The 13,968-nt window shown below is 37.5% G+C and overlaps 1 long non-coding RNA gene across 1 annotated transcript; it reads right to left on the bottom strand.

The window, feature by feature from the left end:
• Window positions 1–2,444: 2,444 nt before the first annotated feature.
• LOC132766433 (uncharacterized) lies at window positions 2,445–7,783 on the bottom strand. The gene is made up of 3 exons (XR_009630475.2): window positions 7,641–7,783; window positions 4,702–4,754; window positions 2,445–4,002 (listed from the first exon to the last, which is right to left on the bottom strand). It is a non-coding gene; the product is annotated as an uncharacterized lncRNA (long non-coding RNA).
• Between the last annotated feature and the right edge of the window lie 6,185 nt (window positions 7,784–13,968).

Here is a 13,968-nt window from a genome sequence, read left to right on the forward strand (position 1 = left end):
TCATTACTTCTAGTTTTGGCAGTGGAAGAGGATGTAGTGTGAGAGTTTGTTTGGGATGCATGAATATGAGGCAATGTGCCCACAAACTTTCCAAAATTGTCCTGTCATAGCAAGTTACCTCATTTCATTTATCTTTTTCCTAGTGTTGTAAGATGTCTTAATAAGGAAGTTGCTCCACCCTGTCTTATGAAGATAGGTTACAGCACTGAAAGAAAGAGAAAGCAGATGAGGTGACTTGCTAGGGCAGAGAAATGTTGGAAGGTTTGTACGGACATATCTCAAACTGCCTCAGACCATACCCACTCCCTCTTTATCAGTATATTTTATGGGTTTTAAGTTATATATGTTGTTGGAGTTGTTAAGTTTGTCATTTCTTAAGTTATAAGAAGTAAATGTAAGGATCAAGCTCAAGCATACTATGAGGATTAAGAATCAAGTCACCTCATTAGTTTTATGTAAATTACAGACAAAGCTTCTGAAGGTTGGCGAGTTAGAGAGTTGGTGTTGAAGGAGTTGCGTTGTTTGAGAGTTACTATTGAGAGAAAGCTGCAAAGTTCCAAAAGAAGGAAAAGGCCTTTTGCAAGTAAGAAGGTTTCAACTTCAACTACTTGGGAGTTCCTGGCAGAAGGGTTTGAGAAGACTTCCAGTATTCTGCTGTATTGTAAACAAATCTTCCCACCAGAGTGGAAATCATCTGTCAGACAGATGGCAAGCTATTTAACCTCAGCAGACTGAAAGCCGAAACCAAGGTCATAAGAACATCTGTTATAGAACTCCAATATGCTGATGACAATGCCATCTGTGCACATTCAGAAGACCTACATGCCACTCTAAACACCTTTGCAGAAGCATACAAGAAGCTCAGTCTATTGAAGACTGAGAAAACCAAAGTGCTCTTCCAGCAGTCCTCAGCCAATCCTTCTGCAATGCCTGAAATACAACTTAATGATATAACATTAGAAAATGTTGACAATTTCTGCTATCATGGCAGCCACCTCTCCACAAAAGTCTACACTGACACTGAAATATAACACCACCTGAGCTCTGCAAGTGCAGCATTTTTCCGAATGAAACAGAGTGTTTGAGGACTGGAATATCCATAGGGAGACCAAGGAGCTTATTTATAAAGCTATTCTCCTCCCAACCCTGCTATCCACCTGCAAAACATGGACTGTCTACAGACATCACACTCAACTCCTAGAATTATTCTATCAGCTGCCTCTGAAAAAATCCTGCAAATCTCTTGGGAAGACAGGCAAACAAATGTCAATGTGCTGGAAGAAGCAAAGACCACCAGCATAGAAGTAATGGTCCTATGCCATCAAGTCTGCTGGACTGACCACATTGTCTGAATGCCTGGTCACTGTCTCCCAAAACAGTTACTATACTCCCAACTGAGTGTGGACTCAAATAACCCAGTTGAAAGCAGATATTGTGGGATTTTCTGTCTTGATATTCTGGGATATAGGGCTCTGTGGAATGGCCCAAAGCTTCATATAAAACCTTTCCAGGTTAATTTATCAAAACAAACAAAAATGTGTCAAGCATTCTTGACTGATTTTAAGTAGAGCTTCATCCATGGATAATACTTGTCTGTTATGTAAGTAGTGAAGGGCTCACTACTCAACTGAAAACCTTGTGGGTAGTCTTTTCTGTATTATGCCTCCCCTCTACTCTAAGAGCCCTTCCATACAACCATATAGCCCAGAATATCAATGCAGATCATCCACATTATCTGCTTTGAACGAGATTATTTGAGTCCACACTGCCATATAATACAGTTCAATGTGGATTTTATACCGCTGTGTGGAAGGGGCCTAAAATATCTTGATTTTGTTAGATATATTTTAGAAGTGTGTGGCATTATTAAAACCATATATCTGCAGTAAACTGTCATGCTTGTAAAGGTTTAATGCAAGTGTGTATTGTGAAACTCTTACACTTCCCAGTGAACTCGAGGTGACATTGCAACTGTTCAGCAGGACATATTGTTTTTATCTGTGCTATTGTGAGCTCTTAAGTTATAAACTGGTAATGTCTCCTTGTTGGGATTTACTGGTTACATGACAGATTTATAGCTAGAAACAGATGTTCTTCCCCCATAATAGCTATGCAAGAATTATGGCTACTATAGCTCTGCAAAATTATCTCACAGAGTTGAAACAGGATACCTCATTATTAGAAATAGACACAACCCAGTTCTTGTTTTGTGCTATATTTTCCCCAAAAGCATGTTGTGATGAAAGTCACTTTCAGTTTCAAAATGTTTCCTTGGAAAACAAAATATTTTGGAAGAGACAGCCACTTAATCCTGTTCCCCTTTCATTAGAGATTGATCTTTGAATATATATCCATAGATGAGCTAATTTCTGCACCAGGGCTCTCATTATTTCACTCCCCAGTACATCATGAAATTGCAGTGGCAGATAAAATGATGGCACATTCCTTATTTTATTTTTCCAAGGGGAACCAAATCACACCATAAAGCTTTTTCACCAAGTTGACAGAATGGCGAGTTCTGGGGACCCAGAGAGAAATTCTAAAACATTAAAGAGTTACAGTGGTAAGAAGTATGGAAGTTTGTATACTCAGAAGAGGCAGATTGACTGGGCTAGATGGACAAGAGGTCTGAACTCACTATAAAGCAGCTTATTGTGCTGTGGACTTGCGTGATTTAGAATGCTACACCAGACAAGCTCACAACACAAGAAACTGCCTTAAATATTTAACACAGTACTGTCAACTCTGGCTGGAAGCACTTCTCCCCAGTTTCAAACAAAATTGGTTTTTTAGCCCTGTCTGATGATCCCAGTTTTCCCCCTCCGGTTGTCTCCTACTTGTTCAAACACCTTCACTAGCTACCAGTTCATTTCTGAACAAAATTCGAGGAATTGGTATGACCTACGCTGAATCTACTCTTAATTAATCTGGAATAAACTGCTCGAGAACTTTCCCAATGTACCGCTGCAGCAGGGAATGTTTATGTGAAAACAGACAATATCTATCAAACCCATATGCTTAGAGATTGATCTGTTCTGTATTTTCTATCATATTAATTTATTTATTTAGGATCTACAGATGTTATAGATATAACATCTAAGTTTGGTAACAAAGAAAATAAAAAAGAAGCTGAATTATATTGTCAAAGGCTTTTCACGACCAGAACGAAATGCAATGGTGTCTATAGAAGACAGTTTACCAACTAAACCTTATGGGGTTTGTCTCAAGAAATGAGTTGTATTTATATGTCATCATTTCCTTAATAAGATCAAGGTTACATACTATTTTATACTCAGATCTGGCTCAAAGTCACTCACTGAACCTTTGGTGCATGCTGAGACAAAGAACATTTGATCCATATCATATTCAAGCATGCTTTCTCCTGGGAAGTTGCTTAAGCTGTGTCAGACTATTGACTTATCTGGCTCAGTATGTGCACTGTGCCCCCATTTTTGGTCATTAATTAGGGGGCACAGAGGCTATTGAAGGGGGCAGGAAGGGGATTTTGTTAATGAAAGAATGGACATAAAGACATTTCATAATAAAAGAGAAAGGAAATACGTACTTGTGTTTGTATGAGTGCAGTGGTTTGGTCTATATATGTTGCCAGGTTTTCAAAATAAAAATGATAGATAATCAAAATGTATGAAATGAGTAACTGATAATTAGGAAACAGTGATAATAGAACTGATTAGTCTTGCAGGTGCTATAGGGCTGTTCTTGTAATCTGCCATTTCAGACATTTCTTTCCTGGCCTGTATGTTATTACTTAGAATCAAGTTGCCCATCAAACTACAAATTGGGTCATCTGGCATTACAACTTAATTTTTCTCCCAATTTTATGAAACTTGACTAGATATTTGCAAACATATTCAAAACAGAAAAAGGCTGACCAGAATATACAAGACAGGCATATAGAAGGCAACATCAAGTCCTCTAAGATGATGGTCTCTTGTGAGAACTCCAGGCAAGATCCCAGATCGTGCAGGAACCTTCGAATACCTGAAAATAATGTGATGAAGGGCCAGACATTTACAACCCAGGAACAGAAATCATAATGTAGTATTAACAAATGTACTGGAACTCTGGCTGGCTACAGACCAATCTCCTCTCCTGATTTGTGCTTTCTGATGCTAATGCATACTGGGAAATGTAGTTAAGGGCAGAGCCTTTTGATTTCTTTGGCATAGGCTCCTTCCCTTCCCAAACTACATTTCCCAGTGTTCTGTGTTGTTCCCAAAATGCACTGCTCCCACTTTTCACTTCTCTTCATGCCAAGGTGCTATTAATTCCAAGGAGAAGAATGGCAAAGCAAGCAGGCTTTGCTTCCTTGGTTTAATGGCTTTGCTTCTTTGCACTGAATATGAAACTGACTTTGGGAGCCTTCCAAAATTTAGAAAGATAAAATGAAAAAGTAAGGGGTAAGTTTCAATTCTCAAATCTGTCATGTGGGCCATGGAAATGCTTCAGATATGGCTTCCGACTTACAAAACAATTTTCTTACGAATTTTGACTCTTCCAGATTTTTTGCATATGCCTAATAAATGCTATGGCTTTAGGGATTGGAAGACTGGATGATAATAAGTGGAGTGGAATGGCAAAGTGTGCCATTCTACTGGACAAAGTAAAAGATTATGATTAAATGGGTCAAGAAAACTGGCTGTGCTACTCTCAAAGTACTGAATTAAAATGAAACCTGACCTATTTTTAGTCCTTTAACCAATAACTGGAACAGACCATGGGGAGTTAAACTTCTGTTAAAAAGAAAGACAACACATAATAAGGAAATCATAGTTGGTCATTTTCTCCAATTACAATAAATCATGAAAGTAAATGGCATAGATCAGTGATACATAGTGGGCTAGATACACAACATAATTAAGCACACGAAGGCAGAAATGTTCACCTAAATAGTGCAAAATTAATAATGCAAAAAGGAACATAATTTTGGATTTTTGGAGGGTAGAAAAATGTCTTGGAGAAGCACTAAAGAGGTTTCCCTATACATCCCTCTTTTACATACATCTACATTTCTTTTCTTGTGATTCTGTAACTTCCACCTGCATTCCCATTCCATCATTTATTATTATTTGTTTGTGAGGTCTTTACTTTTTGTTCCTACATGGAAATTAATGCACATTAGCATGAACATTTTTCAGAATATATGCACATTTTACACAATTTGCCTAATGTATACATTGTTGTATTTATTTTCCTACTACCTGGTTTTCACCTCGCATTTAAGGTATTCACATTTTTTAAAGTACTATTTCATTCATTCAAATATATGGATTTTTGAAACAAAGTATACTTTGCAACTAGTCTTGGGACATGCAAAATGGCAATATCAGAACCGTTTAAATTCACAATGAGAATGTCAAAATCTTTTTTTAAAAAGGAGGATGGAAAAAAAGAATGGCAGCATCTTTAAGACTAATTGGCATTTGCATGAGCTTTCATGGATTTAGGCCCACTTCTTCAGATGAAGTATCTTTTTGCTCCCATTTTCTTCCTCCATTTTATGCTGCAAGAGATGAATATGGCTACGTTTCTGAAAACTATCAAAGTTACTTTCCATCTCTACTATTAGCATTAAAGGAAATATAATCTATTTGCTATATCTGGGGGTCATTTTTTTAAAAATTTCCAAACAGACTGATAGGAGTCAAATGGTTTCAGCAACTAGCTCAGCAACAGTCCGCTATTTGTATCTTGCAAAAATTGTTCAAATTCTGGTCTGGACCAAGCATGGATGGAATGGGCTGAAGGCAGCCGTTCACCACCCACATAGTCATTTTTACCCTTCAGTTATGCAAATGGTGGTTGAGAAATTTCAAAAGAACTCCTTCTTCACATTTGTTGTTATCTCGATGCCTCATGTATCATGTATATTGCATCCCTTTATTATATACAAAGTAAAAAATTCCACCAAAAATTGTAAAGTGAGTAGGTGCTTTATAACTGTTTTGCATTGTTTGCCCACGTATCCTCCAAGATAGCTGTTCATGAATATATTATTCATGGTCTGCTAGACGAAATACTTTTTATGCTAAATTTTGTGCTGTGAAGAATTCTCTTGAGGATATTTTGAAAAAATTATCTTACCTGAATTTATCTCTCCATAATTATAGGCTGGTCTTTATAAAGGTTAGTAAACTTTTAAAGGTTTTAGTGCATGATCTATTGTGTGTGTGGCATTTTATTTTTTTAGAAAATCAGAAATAGCTAATCAACTTCTTTAGTTGATCTTTTTCATTTTGAATATAGAATTTGGAGCCAGTACCTTTCAATGAAGATTGTGATTAGTAGCATTGTAGTGTATGTGTCTGTCTGTTTTTGCTGTATTCTAAAGGCTATGATTAACATGACGAGACTGGATCTTGATTTTAACTATGAGGCAATATGAGATGTTGATGCTTATTGATTGTTATAAGTGTTTATCCTTTTAAATGCTTCTTAACAGTTTTTATCATGTTTTATGTATTGTATGTATACAATACATACATTTTTATGTATTGTATTCGCATTATCACGGGGTGTCTGCGACCCACACCACTGGAGAAATTACACTGCTTAGCCGGTATTGCACCACCTGACATCCGCCGGGAAGTAGCAGCCAATAGTGAAAGGACCAAGGCAGAGACATCTCCAGCTCATCCCCTGTTTGAGTATCAGCCAGCACGTCAACGACTTAAATCAAGACATAGTTTTCTTAGAACTACAGAGACACTCGCTGGAACACCCCAGCAAGCGAGAGTCCAAAAGTGGCAGGCCCAAACCCAGCACCTCAATTCATGGGTGATACCAGATGAGAGACTCCCCCCTGGGCACTCAGAAGACTGGGCGACTTGGAAGGCGCTGAACAGATTGCGCTCTGGCACCACGAGATGCAGAGCCAATCTTAAGAAATGGGGCTACAGGGTGGAATCCTCAGCATGCGAGTGCGGAGAAGAACAAACCACTGACCACCTGCTGCAATGCACCCTGAGCCCTGCCACATGCACGATGGAGGACCTTCTTGCGGCAACCCCAGAGGCACTCCAAGTGGCCAGATACTGGTCAAAGGACATTTAACCAAATACCAAATTTACAAAATCTGTATGGTTTTTTTTTCTTTTTCTTTTTAATCTCTGTGTTTGTTTTGCTCTGTTAGAATTGTAAAACAATGGTTGCTGATGACACGATAAATAAATAAATAAATATTGTATTGTGGTTGTGAACCGCTCTGAGTCACCCTGAGGGCTGAGAAGAGTGATATAAAAATGTAGTAAATAAATAAATAAATGTAGTAAATAAATAAATAAATAAATAAATATGGGCCTCTTCTTCTATACTATGCTGCTTTGGGGAATGAACTCACTATACCATTGTAGCCATACTATCATTTTTAGCAGGTATTGCACCTTTCTTCAATATTGCATCTCTTTTCCATCATACAATTATGCCAATTCACCAAGTTGTGGTCCCATGGTCATACTTCCACATACCCTCATAACCCTGTCTTCATGTACTATCACTGTTCCTTACTTTTATTTTATTTTTACAGTTTTTGAGCAATTCTAGCTTTTAGAAAGCCAAAAGAGAGAGGCAAATACAATTATCATGAATTATGAAATATAAAATAAAAGCAAAATGGTCACCTTGGGAACAGTAGGGGAGAGGAGAATCCTGACTCCTGGCATCACCAGCAGCATGCTAGGACAAAACTGGAAGGGACTCATCTCACTAATGGTGACTAGAAAATAGCATTATTGGGAGGTATTGATAGGTTTTGCTCATCAAAATACCTATGAATGGAAAAATCACAGGGAGAAGAAAATCCAGCAACAGAATCCACATGACGTCATGTTATAGGAACTGTCAGCAAAGCTGATGATCCAGATTCAATACCAGTTTTCCTGCCTTGAGAAAAATAGTACAAAATACCAGTCAAGTAGATGATCAGAATCATTTGGATACCCTTTTAAAGAATTTCTAGATAATTTGGTCCTTACAAACAGAAAAGTGTTTAAAAGGTACTGTATAGGAGCCTCTACCCTAAATGCCCTTCCTGCCCTACCCCAATACAGGATTGTTATTGCTAATATTTAGGTGAATGTTTGCAAATCATATTTCCAGACAGTGATAGGAGACAGGTCAATCTTAGCATCTCAGCATCCTCCCATTTTATTTTATTGCATGTCAAACCCACTATATTAACATTATTAAAAAGCCCTCAAAATATGTTTTTCAAATCTAAATAATTAAGCAACAACCATTGCTAGGAGAAAGAAGTTGTTCTGCTCAATCTGAGGAAGAGTCAATGCAGCTAAAATAGGAACAAGTGTAAACATGAAGTTTAAAGTAAAGAGTTTAGAAATAATTATATTCACTATTCTCGATTAATATTGCAACAGCTGTCCTTTAAAAGGCAGCAAAATATACTCCCCGCTTCCAATTTTAATACAAGCAAAATAACATTTAAATAATTTCTCCCTTGTCAATCAGGAACAAGCTTTTTATCAGAGAAAGCAATGATTTTACCATTATCATGTAACTGTTCACCACAATATGATCCTGATGTATACCCTCTCAGCTATCAAAATTGTCTTTAAGCTTCAGCAAATTTAGCTGCAGGGCCCTTAATGTTACCTCACTGCCTAACTCCCCAGCTGTTCATGCCATCTGTCTGAAATTCAACCCAATGGAAGCAGAAGGTTGCTAAAAGGGACATTCACTTTTTGTATTTTTAGTTGTTTGTCATTTTATTAGCTAACAGTTCCATAAATGGAATACCAAGAGGGCCTGAGCGACAGTGCCTGGACAATGACAATGCTTGGAAAGCAGCTAGATGTAGGCTGCGAAACATTTCAGAAGTGCCTGGAGGATATATCATTTTAAAAAGGATTTGGTCATGTCAAAGAAATAAAGCATCTGGATTTACAATTTACAAACTTGTGATGCACACACAATTGCTTAGAGAAGATATAGAATGATAAAATAAACTTACATCTCAAAGTTGATTCATACTTTATACCAGTTTGCCCACTAGTATTTATTTATTCATCTATTTATATTTATTTACTGTGAGCTGGATCTAAGGATCCCAGCAGCAGGATTAGGCATATTGAAAACGAACAAGACAACTATCACCAGTTTCTCTTTCACTCTTTAAAGTCTATTTGTGCAATTAGAGTATTTTCTGAAAAAGCATGGAAACTGGCACAGGAGCCTGCAAGTGGAAGGAGATGTTGGGCAAAGTTAACATACCTTAGCCCTTTATCGAGTAGCAGCTTTTACAGGAGCAGAGAACAGGAAACTTTGACGTTGTAACTCTTATGGCCGTGATCCTACAGTCTATCCCTTTCAGCTCCCCATCCTACTTGTTCAATACTGGGGCAGATTATTATGGCCAATTAGAGGCTGGAGGAAATAGAGACCCAGGTAGCATCTAGCTGCATTTCTTCAGCAGGGAATGCAAAGATGATGTCACATTCCAATATATTTCTGAACTTGGAGGATGATACTTTTTCTATGCTCCCAGTTATGGGACTATGGTTAGATGCCACCTGAGAGTCACCATTCACTTCATGGTGAAGAAAAGTCTCATCATTGAAAGGATCAATTGCAGAGATGGGGAGGCATTTCACAAGTAAATGAATACTAAATATTTTCTAGCACAATGGCCTCACAAATTCAACATATGGAGGCATGCCTTTGATTTGACCTTGTCCATGTCACCAACAAGGTTCCAGCCATTGTTTCATCACAACCAGGGACCTCATAATACTTACCTTAAACAGTGTCCTAGGCTGCTTCTACCCCATCTTCAAGCTGGAGCCCCATGATGGGCATCACACAATATTGTGTGACTTCTGGTGGAGGCCCCACCCCAACTGGGATGAAAGCATCAAGGACCCTATATCCCCAACACAGGAGCCAGCATAGGGCCTCTCTGGGATGGCAATGGTTTCCCCATGTAATGGAGAAAGAGTCACTGAGAGGGAGGAGGTCAACAGATTCACCCTGCTGCTCCATTCTTTTCTCGCAGAAGCCATGTGAAGCGGTACATTTTGTCTGGCCTTTCTGATGAGGTTGTGTGCAGATCATGAGTTCATTACATTTTACACCTGATGTACTTTTCTATCAAGAGCAGTAGCTGGAGTTTATTTACTTTTTTCTTATTCATTTATTTAAATGTTTGCTATCTCCTAGGTGAAAACCTCATAAGGCAACATACAACCTTAAAATCATAAAACACAATAAAACCATAAAACATCAGAACATAAGAATTAAAATTAGAACTATGTCCACAAGAGCACTCAATAAACTATCTCAATTATAAACTAAGTTTAGTAGGTGCATCTAGGGGGTACATTTGAAGGTCTATAATGATGCTGTCGACTGTCCATAAATGGGAGGAGAATTCCTGTAAGGACATACTAAGAAGGTTCTGTTCTTTCTGCTCACCACTCTGATTGTCATTACAGACAGGCAACCAACTAGGGCCTCTGAACCCAAGCCATTTTGTGTTTTAAAAGTTTGCACAATTACTTCTCATTCACTAGCAACTAATGCATCTGGAACAATGTAGATGTTAAGTTCTCTGACCATTTAATATCTGCCAGTAGTCAAGTGTCCTCATTCTGTATCATTTGAAGTTTTTGAACCATCTTTTGAGAAAGCTCCATAAGAGCATGTTACAGTAATCTAACCTATATTTTAATAAATAACTGAGGCAAGGCACTAGGTCTATATGGACCACATATCCCAGATCTGGTCAGAAATCACTCCTGGGTGTCCAAACATTGTCCACAGAATTCCGGCCCCTAACATGGGGAGAAACCGATAATTTAATTTTACCTGGCATTAGTAAAAGTCAGGGAATGCTCCAGAGCTTCCCTGAAACTTGGATTAACAGCTGGGCTGTTTCTGATTGAAAACCAGTTCCACTGTTCACATAGGCCAAGGCTGACATCCCATTTGCCCCATGCTCTGCAGCATAGGGAAAAGGAGGTCACACTTACTGTTGTCATTATTTGTTACTGCAGCCATAGAAATCCAGAAAGCTACTGGCAGTTGCTGGGTATCAGCAAAAGTACCCACTTTACTTGTAGGAAGGAGAAGAACCCCCCCCCCCCCACACACACACACACAACACACACACAATTCCCTCTCCTCTCTTCCTTACTGACATCGGTGAAGTGCCCAACAACAATGCAGCAAAGACTGATAAAGTATTGCCCCACACCGTGAAACATCACAGCTTCCCCCCTGCCTCATCACATGGAGGGAAGCCTTCTTGAGCTGGCTCAACCCATCTTTCCTAATGAAAAGATGGGGAGCCACTCATCGAACACTGCCAGCAATTTGGTGGTGGCAGGGTGTTTGCCTCCATTCAGTCCTGGAGCCACCCTGGAAGTAATTTTCTGGGATGTGATGGGAGGCATTAGGCTCCATGCCTGAAGCCAAAAATAACCAGTTGCCACTGCCGAATTTTGGACTTTGTAAAGACGTCTTTGATCCTTTGAGGGAGAACAGCCTCTTCTGACTTGCAAATTTCTATCAAAAACACAGTTTATTTGCCTATTGCATCATATTGCCATCTTAAATGGATTAATTTTTTTCACTCATAAAATATATGACCAGATCTTTAAAAGATGCTTTAACTCATCCAGTTCAATCTTTTCCTTGAACATTGCTTAATGAATTACGTTTCAAGTTAGGTGTTAGTAGATTGCAATCTAAATTTTTGTGTACTTTTCACAGTAGGTCTTCTTTGTACACTCACTTTCTAATCCATTAGTATTGCTTATAATCAGCCTGAAGCAGCTAAACCCAGATGAGAATATGATTTATGACTTTAAAATTTTAATTCTGTACAAATATTATGACAGCAACTAAATATTTAAAAATATTAGTGAACTGTATGTTTTTTCAAGTTTATCAGTAATAAATATTCCTTCAAAATTCATGTGCAAAACCAATTTCTTATTTGCTATTCCCTGGTTAGAAATATTTATCACCCAGTTGAAGATGAAATGAAAATATGTGACTTGAGTAACCAATCACTACACAGAAACAACACATGTAATGAATAGTCAATGGGAAGCATTTGTGAACATTTTCTAATTTGAAAGTAATTCACCCGCACTCTGAAAAATAATTCCCCTTCAAATGAAACCGAAATTCAGTATAAATTTACAAAGCAAGAAGCAATATAAATACTATCTCTAACAAACTATTTGCTATTTTTAATCATTAAACAGACACTTTCAGAAGGAAATCAAATGAAATACATTCTTGGCTTTTCCATACAAACCATGTCATTGCTGTCTACTTTTAAAATGCAAGTGAAAACATGAGAGCAAATATGAAGGAAAGATTAGAACCGAGCTTTCCAAATGGTGTGCCATGATATGTTAGTGTGTCAGGTGTATCATGTGAACAAGGAATTTAAAAAATCTTGAAAATGTATGTTATTATTTTATAAATATATAAATTAAAGTTTTTCATGAGATATGTTGTTTCTCCATGCATTTTGTTATTACAATTTATGAATGTGTCCATATCTTTATAAGGGGTTGGTTTAATATCTGGTTTGCTAGTAAAATAGAATTACTGAGCCTAAAAAGTGTGTCACCAGCATGGCATGTTCAAAGACTTCTGCATTAGAAAAAAAATGAAAAAAAACTGGAAGTAGAAATAGAGCAGATGAGATTTGCAAGGTGTGGGACTCTTAATTCAATGCTACTGGAAGTGGATCTGTGATTTACTGACCAACTGAACTCAAAGGTTCTCTTCACCCTGGAGAGAAGTGACTAGTGGGCTACCCCGTGGTTCAGCTCTGGGTCCAGTGCTATTCAACACCACTTTACCAACAATCATGGAATTCCAAGCAGTTTCAAGAAACTTTCAGCTGTTTCTTCTGTAACTACTTTTAAGTGAATTGTCCTACATAATCAAATCAGTGAAATAAAATTACAAATCCTCAAGATAGTTATAGTTAATCATGGAAGAAATTTTGATGTGTCAAGTTAGTACTGATTTATTTTAAAATTTAATGAGCTCAGTCCTCAGTAGTACTAAATAAATTTAAATGAAATGTAACTTTAAAAATTAAATACAAAAGACTACTAAAATTGTAGTTTTCTAGTACTAGAGACAAATACTATGCTATCTGTGTGAACTCTCTGCCTTCTCATAAAAGCATATCAGAATAAAACATGGCATATTACATGTAACGGCATCACATTGTCTGATACGTGCATAACATATCTAACTTGATTTGAGATAAGGATAACCTTTTCTGATAACTATATGAGCTAGTCAAGGCAAAGGGAGACAGTGAATCAAGATACTACATTGTATTTTCCTGTCAGCTCTGTGGGTCTTTTAGTCGATTGCATATGTCCCTTAGTAAACACTTTTTAGCGTTTCCTTGTTTGTAAACTAGGATTTCATAATTAAATAAAATTAAATATAAAATAAAAATTAGTCTGCCCAGATTTAGGACAACTACCATCAATCCTAGGTTAATGACATACTGGAATTTCAAGTCCACATTCTAAGGAACTGGATCCCTAGACACAAGTGGTACATGAGACTGCCTTGTAGCAACTTGCTTATGAATTGCAGCCTTATTATTGAGCCATATCCATTTGCCAGGGAATTATGTCTTAGAACAAACATAGCATACACTGTTTTTAAAGCTTCTGTTTCAGTTTCATCCAATTTTGAACAGACATTCATTGACTGGGACTAGTCTAGCCACAGCATAACTGTGTACTGATACTTTCAGCTGTTCATTTTACCCATGGGAGTTGTCTGCTCACAAAAACAATGTGAAATGCATACTTGACAATTTCTGCAATTTATACTTTCACAAATGCACCTTTCATATTTTGAAGTATCTTATTTATTCATCTGAAATACTTATACATTGTACTCTCTGCCATTCACATAGCATTCAAAATGACAAAATCAAGC

The sequence above is a fragment of the Anolis sagrei genome, chromosome 2, assembly GCF_037176765.1.
Source record: "Anolis sagrei isolate rAnoSag1 chromosome 2, rAnoSag1.mat, whole genome shotgun sequence".
Classification (NCBI taxonomy): domain Eukaryota; kingdom Metazoa; phylum Chordata; class Lepidosauria; order Squamata; family Dactyloidae; genus Anolis; species Anolis sagrei.